The sequence below is a fragment of the Sciurus vulgaris genome, assembly GCF_902686455.1.
Source record: "Sciurus vulgaris genome assembly, chromosome: 11".
In the NCBI taxonomy this organism is placed as follows: domain Eukaryota; kingdom Metazoa; phylum Chordata; class Mammalia; order Rodentia; family Sciuridae; genus Sciurus; species Sciurus vulgaris.
This window is the reverse complement of record NC_136472.1, coordinates 80,613,737-80,625,285: the sequence shown is the minus strand read 5'-3', so window position 1 is coordinate 80,625,285 and position 11,549 is coordinate 80,613,737.

Below are 11,549 nucleotides of genomic sequence, written 5' to 3'. Positions count from 1 at the left end.
TTCTGGACTACATTTTGCAAAAAAATAAAGTGAAAGGAACAAAATTCACCATACTCATGAGATTACATATAATATATTTAATATTTATTGTAAGTCTCACCCTCTGTGTGAAAGTACAAGCAGATATTATCTCACCGTAAATCATGCAGCCTTGGATAAGGCAGCTCTGGTTATAAGAAGTACCATTTATTTATGTACCAGTAAGGAAGAAAAATCTTGAGTTTGTTTAATCTATTTATCCCAATTTCAGAGCTGATAACGTTTAAAAGAAAATAAATCTTGGAATCAGAAAACAATGGTATGACCCTCATAGTAAATGTAAGAAAACCAAAGGTTGTTCAGATATTTGAGTAATCTCTCCCGTTAGTTTCTTCTATACTCCAGCTTGAAATTGCCCTGTGTGGATCGTTTCCCTTCCCATCCCTACTCCACACTCAGAGATGGCTTTTGTTTATTTGTTTTTAATCAAGTTTCTGCATAAGCACTACACCACACTTTCTCCACCAGAAGTACCCAGTTCACTTGAATGATTCCAGAAAGGCCATGGCTGGTGGGAGGATTGAGTTTCCCTGTACTTAAAAGCAATTCTAATGTTTCATGTAAACTGAAGATAAGAACTCTCCCTCAAATGGTATACTTCATGAGTAAAAAGACCTTTCCCTTACATGGCAACTACCTCAGGGTTTAGGGGAAACTAACAGGGAATACCTGGAAAGAAAAGTAACATTCTTTTTTTTTTTTAAGTTATTTTTATTGTAAACAAATGGGATACATGTTGTTTCTGTTTGTACATGGAGTAACAGCATACCATTTGCATACTCATAAATTTACATAGAATAATGATGTTTGATTCATTCCATTATTTTTTCCTTCCCCCCCACCCCTCCCACCTCTCTCTTCCCTCTATACAGTCCCGCCTTCCTCCATTCTTGTCCCCCTCCCACCCCCCATTAAGTGTCATCATCCACTTATCAGTGAGATCATTCCTCTTTTGGATTTTTGAGATTGGCTTATCTCACTTAACATGATATTCTCCAATTTCATCCATTTGCCTGCAAATGCCATAATTTTATCATTCTTTATAGCTGAGTAATATTCCATATATATACTATATATATATATATATATATATATATATATATATATATATATATATATATACCACAGTTTCTTTATCCATTCATCAATTGAAGGGCATCTAGGTTGGTTCCATAGTCTGGCTATTGTGAATTGAGCCGCTATGAAAAGTAACATTCTTTAACAGAGCATTCAATAGAGATCCCGAGAACCTCTTCCAGTCCTGACTTTCTCTTTGACCACCAGGATTGATCAAAACCTATAAGTCCCCCACCAGCATGTAACTTCACCCACTCAAGTTGGAATGGATCTGGAACCTTTGATCCAACTTTGGTATAAGGAAGAAAATGAGGCCTGATGCTGCAAGTGACCAACCTTCCTCATGAAGTCCAGGGAAAGATCATGGGCTCTGCTGTCCATCCCAGACCTGGGCTCAAGCCTGGCTCTTGCCTCAGCTATCTACATGACTGTGAGTAGGACCCTTAACCTCACTGGAATGATTCTTCCCATAAAGTAGTGACAATTAATGAAAATCTGACACATGGCCTGGCATAAACAGCATGAGCCATAAATATCACATATCAGTCACTTCCTGCAGTTTCCCATCACTTACCCTGGTTATGCCATCTACCATTGTACAGAATAAGTCCCATTTCTCTTTATAGAGCAGCCCTTAATATTGTTAAAGGATGTAGTCCTCTCCCCCATGTGTTATTCAGATCAAACTCCACAGTTCTTTCAATCCTATTTTACGAGTTTTTGATACCTCATGAACTCCGTTATCTTTGTTGAAAACTTTCATTTGAAATGTCTTTTTTATATCAAATACTCATTAGTAAATAAAATAGAATAAACCTCTTTATGCCCCACAAAAAATTAGTTTTCCCCATAAGAGAGCTGGAGTATATAAAATGCATGATGACTCAGATCCATGGTAATGTTGTGGGATATCCATCATGTATGCAGTCCATTGTTGATCAAAACCTTGTCATGACTGAACTCTTTAGGCAACAGTGCCTATGTTTAATAAGTAGTATTTTTTCTTAAATCAGTTAATAAATATTTCTGTATCCACTTTAAAGTATTTTGAATCCATGGATGAGGTTAAAATATATTTCTAATATGTAATTAGGATGATGTTTATACAATTATATAAGTGCTCTGTGATTGATGGGTCATTGAAAAAATAGTATTTATGAAAATGTCTTAAAGTGATAGCATACTACTTAAGGGTCAATATAGAAAGAAAAAACGACAGGTTATGAAAAATCTTCATTCTGTCTTATAGGAAAGACTATACTCTCTAATTTTGGAAATAAAAAGAAATTCTAGGGCTGGGGAGATAGCTCAGTCGGTAGAGTGCTTGCCTTGTAAGCACAAGGCCCTGGGTTCGATCCCCAGCACCGCAAAAAAATAAAAAATTAAAAAAAAAAAAAAAGTAAAAAGAAATTCTATACCCTATATTGCATCTAAAATTAAGAAGAAAAAAATTTAAGAGCCCAATTGACAACTGGAGAATGAATATAAATTCAAAATACATACAAGAGGAATAGCAGCTAGTGAAAAAAACAAAACAGCTAAAGAAGTAGACTCGTTAATAATCAAAGAAATAAAGACTAAAAATCATAACAAGATACCAGTCTATATATAAAGTGAGAAAAAATAAGCTTGTCATGACAACATCCAGTGCTGGTGGAAGTAAAGGAGAACTAGTGTATTCAAAAGTATAAAGGCTGAGTAATATTCCATCACATATATAAATGTGATATATATACCACATTTTATTTGTCCATTTATCTGTTGAAGGGCACCTAGGTTGGTTTAGCTATTGTGAGTTGAGCTGCTATAAACATTGATGTGACTACATCACTGTAGTATGCTGATTTTAAGTCCTTTGGGTATAAACTGAGGGTTGGGATGACTGGGTCAAATGGTGATTCCACTCCAAGTTTTCGAGAATGAAATTATGGCATTTGCTGGTAAATGGATGGAGTTAGAGAATCTCACGCTAAGTGAAATAAGCCAAACCCAAAAAAAAAACAAAGGCCAAATGTTTTCTCAAACATGCAGATGTTAATTCACAATAGACAGGTGAGGGCTGGGGTGCGGGTGTGGGGTGAATAGGGAAGAATAGAGCTACTTTAGATTAGGTAGAGGGGAGTGAAGGGAGAGGAAGAGGTATGGGGTAGGAAGGACAGTAGAGTGAGACAGACATTATTACCTCATGTATGTGTGCATAGCCGATGTGATCCTACAATTTGCATAACCAGAAAAATGAGAAATTACACTCCATTTTGATCTATCAAAATGTCTAAATGCATTCTACTGTCATGTACAACTAATTAGAACAAATTCTAAAAATCTTTTAAAAAGAAAATATTTAAAATAGAGCTAGGTGCACAGTAAGCACTCAATAAATTTGTTATTATCTTTAAAAAAAAAAAAAAAGTACAAAGGCCAGGATAAATTTATCCATTTTATTTGGAAAACAAGTTGACAAAATTTCCAAAGAGCAATCATAAGTATATATTGCCAGGCATGGTGGAGCATACCTGTAATTCCAGCAACTTGGGAGGCTGAGGCAGGAGGACCACAAGTTCAAAGCTAACCTCAACAATTTATCAAGGCTCTAAGTAATTTAGTGACACCCTGTATCAAAATAATAAATAAAAAGGGCTGGGGTTAAATAAAAATGACTTAGTGGTTAAGTTCCCCTGGGTTCAATCTCTAGCACCCCCCCCCCAAAAAATTGTTTATATGCTTTGATCCAATAAAGTCAGTTCTGGAAGTTTACCTTTTGCAAAATATGAACATTTTATATTACTTATAATAGAACACCAAAATGGACAAAAATAAGAAAGATTTTTAACAATTCAAGCTATGTTGTTCAATATAATGGTTCAAAAGTCTGTGACCCTGTGACGAAATGACAATATAAAATTTATATTAAACAGTTAATAGTTAATATATTCTCTAAAAATGTCATAAAAATCCATATACATTTACTTATTGCAACTAGGGTTTAAAGAAACAGACTCAGAAAAGGCACAAAAATGTAACACTTGTTTTATTAATATAGTGGAGTCATTTTTACTTTCCTTTCCTTTAGTGTAAATATACATGTTGATTTTTCTGGGATGTAGTCCATACTAGTCTTCTCTAGGAGGCTGCAGGTACAGAAATATCTAACACCTCCACAGGAAAATTCAGTTCCGTGAATCTTTGCTTCGACTAAGGAATTTTATGAAAAGGATTTTTTAAATTAAGAAAAATGCATTTTTTCCAAAGAAAGTGTGTCAAAAGCAATTTTTTTTTCTTTTTTGGTGCTGAGAATCAAACCCAGTGTCTTGGCATACAAGGCAAATACTCTACAACCGAGCTATATCCCCAGACCCCCAAAAACAATTCTTTAAAAAAAAAAAAAAAAACTTTACTCCAGTATATCTGAAACCTGGTAAAACATACCAGTTTGTGAAGAATGCACAGATATTCGTGTAAAAAAATGCCATGACCACTTTCATTTTGGAATATATCTTTTAGTAGAAATTATATATTGGTGCTGCTCTTACCAGAAGAAAATAAAAATATTAAAAGTACAAACAGGGTAATATCCCGTTAAGAATTTCTTCCCACACAGCTCTGGGAGAACACTTTGCTTTATTTTAATTCATTTGCTGGGTAGATGTCTGAGAGACCTGAAGCGTGATCCCAACTGACAGTACATAACTGTAAGACCTTGACAAGTTATCCTTCTCTAAGCTTCAGATCTCTCACCTGTACAGTGGGAATGAAATACTGAGTTACAGAGGTTCTGTAAGGGAGAAATGAGAAAACATAGGGAATTCAGGGGAAAAAATGGGAAGGAATTTTATCAAAATAAAGAAAACAGTAGATGAAGAGGATTGAGGAGGAAGAAGAAGGGTTGGGAAAAGGGAAGAACAGTGAAATTAATGTGACCAAACTTATATATGTGCTAGCATGGATGTAGCATGGTGAATCCCAGCATTAGGTATATCCACAGGACACCAATTAAGAAAAGAAGAAGGTAAACTGTAAATGAATTGAAGAGGGATCAGTGGAGTGGAGGGGGGAAGGCAGAGTATGGGGGCTTCTGGGAATTGAATTAGAGCCGGTTGAATTCCACACCTTTGTGATAATGTCAGAGTGCATCCTGGCATTGCATATCACTAAAAGTAATAAATAAAGAAGAAAAAAAATGCAAAGAGGAAAAAAAATGAATCCTTGAAGAAGAAGGGTATATATGCTTACTGATCATGGCAGTGCACACCTATAATTCCAGCTTCTCAGGAGACTGAGGCAAGAGGATCACAAATTTGAGGCCAGCCTGAGCAACTTAGCAAGATCCTGTCTCAAAATAAAAAAATTTTAAAAAGGTTTGGGGATGTACCCAGTGACCCTGGGCTTGAGCCCCAATACTAGGGGATAAAAAAGGAGAAGGAGGAGGAAGGGAAGAGGAAGACAGAAAAAGAGAGGCAGAGGAAGAGAGAAGGAGAGGAGAAGAAGATATACTTGCTGACCAATCCCAAACCTGTGTTGTACACAGAACTCCAAGGTAGTTCTGAGACGTTCCTGAGGTGCCAAGGACATGTGCACTGCCCAGCCTTGGTCAGATATTGTTTGAAACTTTAATGTTCCTCCAAAGTTTTTATCTTTTGAAAGCAAAGTCCCCAATACAACAAGGTTCAGAGGTGGGGCTTTTAGGCAATTTAGATCATGGGGCCTTCACCTCATCAGTGGATTAATCCATTATTTGATGTATTAATAATTTGAATGAACTACTGTGTGGTAACTGTAAGCAGGTGGGATGTGGCTGGAGGAAATAGGTCACTAGGAGTATACCCTTGGGGATTTTTATCTAGCCCTAACTTCTAGCCCTCCCTCTACTTCCTGGCTGCCTTGAACTGAGCAGCTTTCCTCCACCACAACTGTCTGCTATGGTGTTCTGCCTCATGTCAGGCCCAGAGCCATGCAGTCTGCTGACCATGAACTCAAAATAAACTTTTCCTCCTCTAACTTGTTCTTGTCAGGTGTTTTCGTTACAGGGATAAAAATCTGACTAACATAGGTGCCAAGTCAGCTCATGTAACCCAAGCTCTGTCTGCAGCCAAAAAAAATGTTGCCAAGAGCACCCAATGGTTTCAAAATCAACAAGATATCAATAAGTCTCTAACCATAACACCTTCGAACCATCAGGGGGTTGGTGCTTGGGGGCCATAATTTAGGCCTTTACACACTGCTGGTATCTCTGCAAAGTTGTCGCAGTAGTGGACAAGTTCAGTTTATTGCAGCCAGTTCTGAGGGCAACTACCCTGCTCACACTCCCTACTAAGGGAAGAGGTTAGCTTCTGAGCCCCAGACCTGCTTGGCTCCTGTGGCCAGAACTGTTTGAAAACAAGAGAACAACTATTCCATGGCAGCCAGTCCAGAGGCTGGCCAGCTACCTGCAGAAAAAAAGCTCTACGCAAACAGGGTCAACGGCAATTAACCAAACTGATTCGATTTTTCTCAGGAATTTAATTGGAGAATAAGGAGAAAATCAAATGTTTGGCAAATAGAGAAGAATCAAGAATGGTGTGCTGTTCATTCTCTGCCCTCACCTCCACCTCCTGTCTGCCCTGTCCTCTCATGGGGTTGACCTCTGTGAGTACATCTCCAGGAACCCTTGCCCACTGGGTTCAGAATCCATCAATGGTAACTAGCAGGAGGCTGAAAATTGGAAGAGAGAAGGGTCACAATGTTCATTTCTCCCACATTTCTTTCTCCCACACTCCTGTTTTGCAATGCTTGCCTTCCTTTATTACCAAGTTTCCAGTCAGTGGCCCTTAAAGAGTTCTAACTTTCACCCAGACTCCAAGCCCTAGCATTGATAATGGCTTCCTGGTATTGTTTTTGCCTCTGCCCACACTTCGGCAGAGTCCCTTCATCAAAGAGCTGCCTCAGAAACTTCAGCTGAGGAAAGTCATCCATGTCCTAATGGCATCTGAACTAATCCAAATACTTACAAAAAGAAACAGAGAAAGGTCAACTTAATGGTATAACAACAGAGTAAGGAGTCACAATGTCCTCCTGGGACCTTGGGTTCTAAATGTACTACCTTTTCCAGGTTTCATTATGCCTAACTCCACTGATAATGGCTCTCTTTCCCTGAGGTGAGGCCTTGTCTTTCAACTTTCCCTGGACTCCGGAACTGAGTTTACATGTTTTTCCCTCATGATCACATTTTTCTTGAATAAGTACCCTGTTCATTCTCTTGTTCTCACACTATCTTCAATGGCTAGGAGGCTAACAGCAGACCCTCATGACCCCTGGTAGCCTACAGAGTTGGCATGCCACTTGAGAAAGCCAGTTTTTTACAGCCATCAGTATACTGCCCTTACATCCGTCAGGAGGAGAGTACACTTACAGCCTGGATGTGGATTCAGATTTGGACCCAGAGATTCTGCAGTTATGAATGAGCCACAGTAAATGAAGTAAGAGCAATTTGCACCTCATTATTATAAAGGAAGCTCATTTATACACATTCCCTGTCGCCTAAGCAGTATGCTCTATGGCTTTTCTTCCTGTGATGATTACTTTCCCCTCTGATGTCCTTCAGAGAGGACTCACAGCTCAGCCTCATGTATTTGTTCACAGCTTTAAATACCTGATACATTAAGCTGCTGGGAGAACCAAACTTTTATGATTCCTTTGTGTCCTGATTTCATTAACATTTTTAAACTCGATGTTACTAAATTTTCTGTTCATACACCTGTTTGCATATTTTATCAGGGAGGCAACCTGCCACAGAGTATTGACCTGGAAAATAAGAAACTGAAAACAAAAAACAAACTGGAAATCTGGATAAAGCTAAAAATAATTTCCACCACTCTTCAGAGATGTGCGGGAGGAGAAAGTGTGTGTGCAACCATCACAGTTGGACTAGCTAACCTCGAAGTCCCTTCCAGCTGTAAGAGCCCTTAAAAGAATGAGTTTTGCTTAAAAAGTAAAGTCTGACACTTGTAGGCCCAGCTTCCCTCACTGCCAGGTCCTGTGCCCGGTCCTCCAGTAACAGAGTCCCAGGGTGTTTCTTGACTCCTATTTGAAGCATCGTCCTCACCAACCTCTGGAGCTAGTTCTGTTCTGAGGCAGTTGTTAAAAGTTTCCTTCTAACTATTCCCATGTTGTTCCTTTGGACAGTCAGTACCCAAGGCCAGGACTGTGTCTCTGCACCTTTCCTGGCTCAGAGAAAACAATTGTTATACTACAAAAAAGTGTGACTCCCCATGCCTAATCCACATCATCCCACATTCCTAGCAGCCTCCTGTGGCAGACACAGCCTGTCCAGCATACTCTGGTGTTCTGTACAGAGGCTGCAAAACTCAAAACACAATTTCTTAAACTTCTTGTCAACTAGATTGTGTGATTTAGTTTCTTTAATCAGTGTTCTAGTATAAGGCTGAAATTCATAAGTGAGTAGTATGGGAAAGAGAGACAGCGTGGGCCATCGATTATTTCATGTAGATCAGCATTGAATTGACTTAGTTCCAGAGCTGAGAGCTGTGGCAGCAGCTTCCTGAGAGTGCAGCTTCCTGATTTTGGCAAAGACAGCAACCCCACGGTATGATCTGGGGGAGCCATTCCTGGAAACTCAATTTAGATTCTGTTTCTTCGGTCCTCTCAGCAATTCTAGGAGCCATAAATGCTTTTTCATAAGCTGCTTTCTGCTTAGCCAGGTAGTACAGATTCTGGTATTTCTAATACAAGCCCTGTGTGACCTCTCACAAGGTCTTTGATTGCTCTGGCCTTGCACCTTTCAAAGTTATTCTCCAAACTAAGACCCATAGTCTTCACTGCAGTTCAGTTTACCTAAGCTATATTTAAGACTTATTCTGCTTCAAGTCCTGAGCTAGATGCTGGAATTGATGACATAAATGGGTCTCTGCCATTATGAAATTTGCAATACAATGAGGCAACTAATTGTGTAACCAACATATCAATCAGAGGCTGGAAATTTGAGACCTGGTACTCTCCTATCTAACTAAAATGACATGAAAAAAAAAAATGCCCTGTTAAAAAAAAGAGTGTGGCTCAGTATGTGAAATTTTCTTTCCTTCCTCCCTTCCTCTACTGGTTAACCTATTAATGAAGGGTTATTTTTCTTGCCTTGCCCTCGTGAAAGAATCTCAGGTGAGATTCTCTATTTTATCTGCCCTGTGGTATATCTAAGCTTCTTGTCCAAGTACAAGGATCTGACAAGAATAGTTTCAAGTCCTAATGCCTTGGGTCAAGGTGAGGGCTACTTTGGGGTTCGGGTTTGTGACTGCAAGTGGGTACCAAAAAGCCCAGGCATGAAGAGGACAGCTGCAGAGGTTGACAAGTCAGCAGGCTCTTTGGGACCTGCCCACACACAGCACCTTTCTCTGACCCCAAATTCACTATAAAAAGAACTAGTTCAAAGCAAACTGTTCTGGAAGCAGGGTTCCATCTTTATAGCAATTCTATTTGTGTCAGCAAAGAGGGCTGAAGCATCCCATTCTGCTGCAACTGGAACAATTACCCCTTAAGTGTGATAATTACAGTTTGATCATTTTGTAGGCAAAGGGAAGATTAGTTCCAAGATTTGCTTATGCTGGTTGGCACTTTATGTGAAGAAACTACTTATGATCCAAGGCCACAGGCTTCATATTTCAGAGCAAGGTATAATGTCTCCTAGTGTCTACTTTTCCAAAAGGACAAAACTTCTGAAATTTCTATTTCATAAAGTGCTGCTAAGTTTAAGGGCAAGCCAAGGCAAGTCTGGATAATCTCAACCAGGAGGAAGAGACCCTTTGCATGTCTGTTAACTCAAGAGCTGGCTGCCTTATCAGAAACAATACTGACCTCTTGGCATCCGTTTGACTGAGATGGTGATACTGCTGGTTACCAGTGACAAGTTCTGCTTCCTCAAATGTTGAAGTTTGAACATTAGAGAAGCATGCTGAGGCAAGCCTAGAAAGCAAGTTTTATTTAAAAAATAGTAATATAGACTTCTCCCAGGTGGGGCCATAGCTGGTGTCCTGGTATCCCCAAAACTGAGAATGTCCTGCTCATTTTAGACATCTTAGGTTTCCTTTGTTCTTCTGCCCTTTCCCCCCTTATCTCATTCCTGTCTGCCTGTGTGATGAGGGCCAGGAGATGCCAGTGGGATGACCAAAAAGTGAGAAGCAGATGGGCAGGGGAGGGCCACATGGAGTGATCCAGGAGGCATTAGTTAATGACATTTACAACTCCTGCAGGGAGGAACAATTCCTGGGACAGGTTACCTTAGTAACAGGTTGGAGCAAGAGCAGGTTATCTTGGTAAGAGTGGAGGAAGGACTCTGGAGGCATTAATATTTCAATCTCTCAGAAGTGGCCTTCAACTTCCCAGACCCAAACCAGCCTCCATCTTCATGATCTGACCCGGATTACCTATCTACACTGACGGCCTTGTCTTTAATACTTGCTTCAACGGCAACATAAATAGTCTCTCTACCAAGGCCTTGAATGAGGAAGAAAACACTCTTCCAATTGTATTTTGCATGGCAAGCTGAGTAATCGGTGTGCCCTTTCTGGATATTAGAACCTTATCTGCAATATTCAATGTTTGCAGTCATATAATGGCTGCAAAAAAAAATTGAGAATAAACAAACGCAAGCTGTGGAATGAACTCAATATAAGATACTGTGAAAATCAGTTAAGCATGTGCTTATATAAAACAAATGTAATTATAACAATGGTGATGGAAGGCATCTTTAGGAAAGATGAAACCTCCTGATCCTTGGCTAGAGGTGTCTAAACACACAGTTCTGCCCTGTTTCTGTCCAGAAGGTCCTCATTTGTCATCCTCATTCTGCATTAAAATCGTTCTCCAGGTCCCCACAGGACCCCTATTCTTCACATCTACGTTTAATGGCACCTAGTTTTAAGGTTTTGAGAATCCTCAGTCTTTCCATCCGTGTAGTTCTAAGTTCCAGTCTTAGGTGCTGATTGCATCAATCTTTCATTATTCTATGGTTCCAATGGCTCTCATTCCTTATATATCAACCCAAAGATCCACAGAATGCTCAAAGAGGTTCACAGTCCTGCTGATGTCTCTGAACCTGCTGTGAACTTAGCAGTGTTACACATACCCCTTGGGCTCCTAGAAGGAAAAACACCACTTCCAGGTGAGGTTCCATCTTCATGAATCTCCCACACCATCCAGAGGTCCTCTAGCTCAGACTACTTTTCATCTCACAAAACACCCTTTTCTCCCTCACATCTGTATAGCAACTTGGACTATTGCAGTATTACCATTTCTAATTTCCTCATGCATGATTTATTGAAGCTTCTAGCAGGGAAGGGAAAGAATAAGAGACATTGAGCAAAATGGGTATTGAGGATGAAGCAGAAAAATGACCAGTGCAGGAATTATGATTGCCAAAGAAATAGTGCATGTGCTGCTCCTTCCCT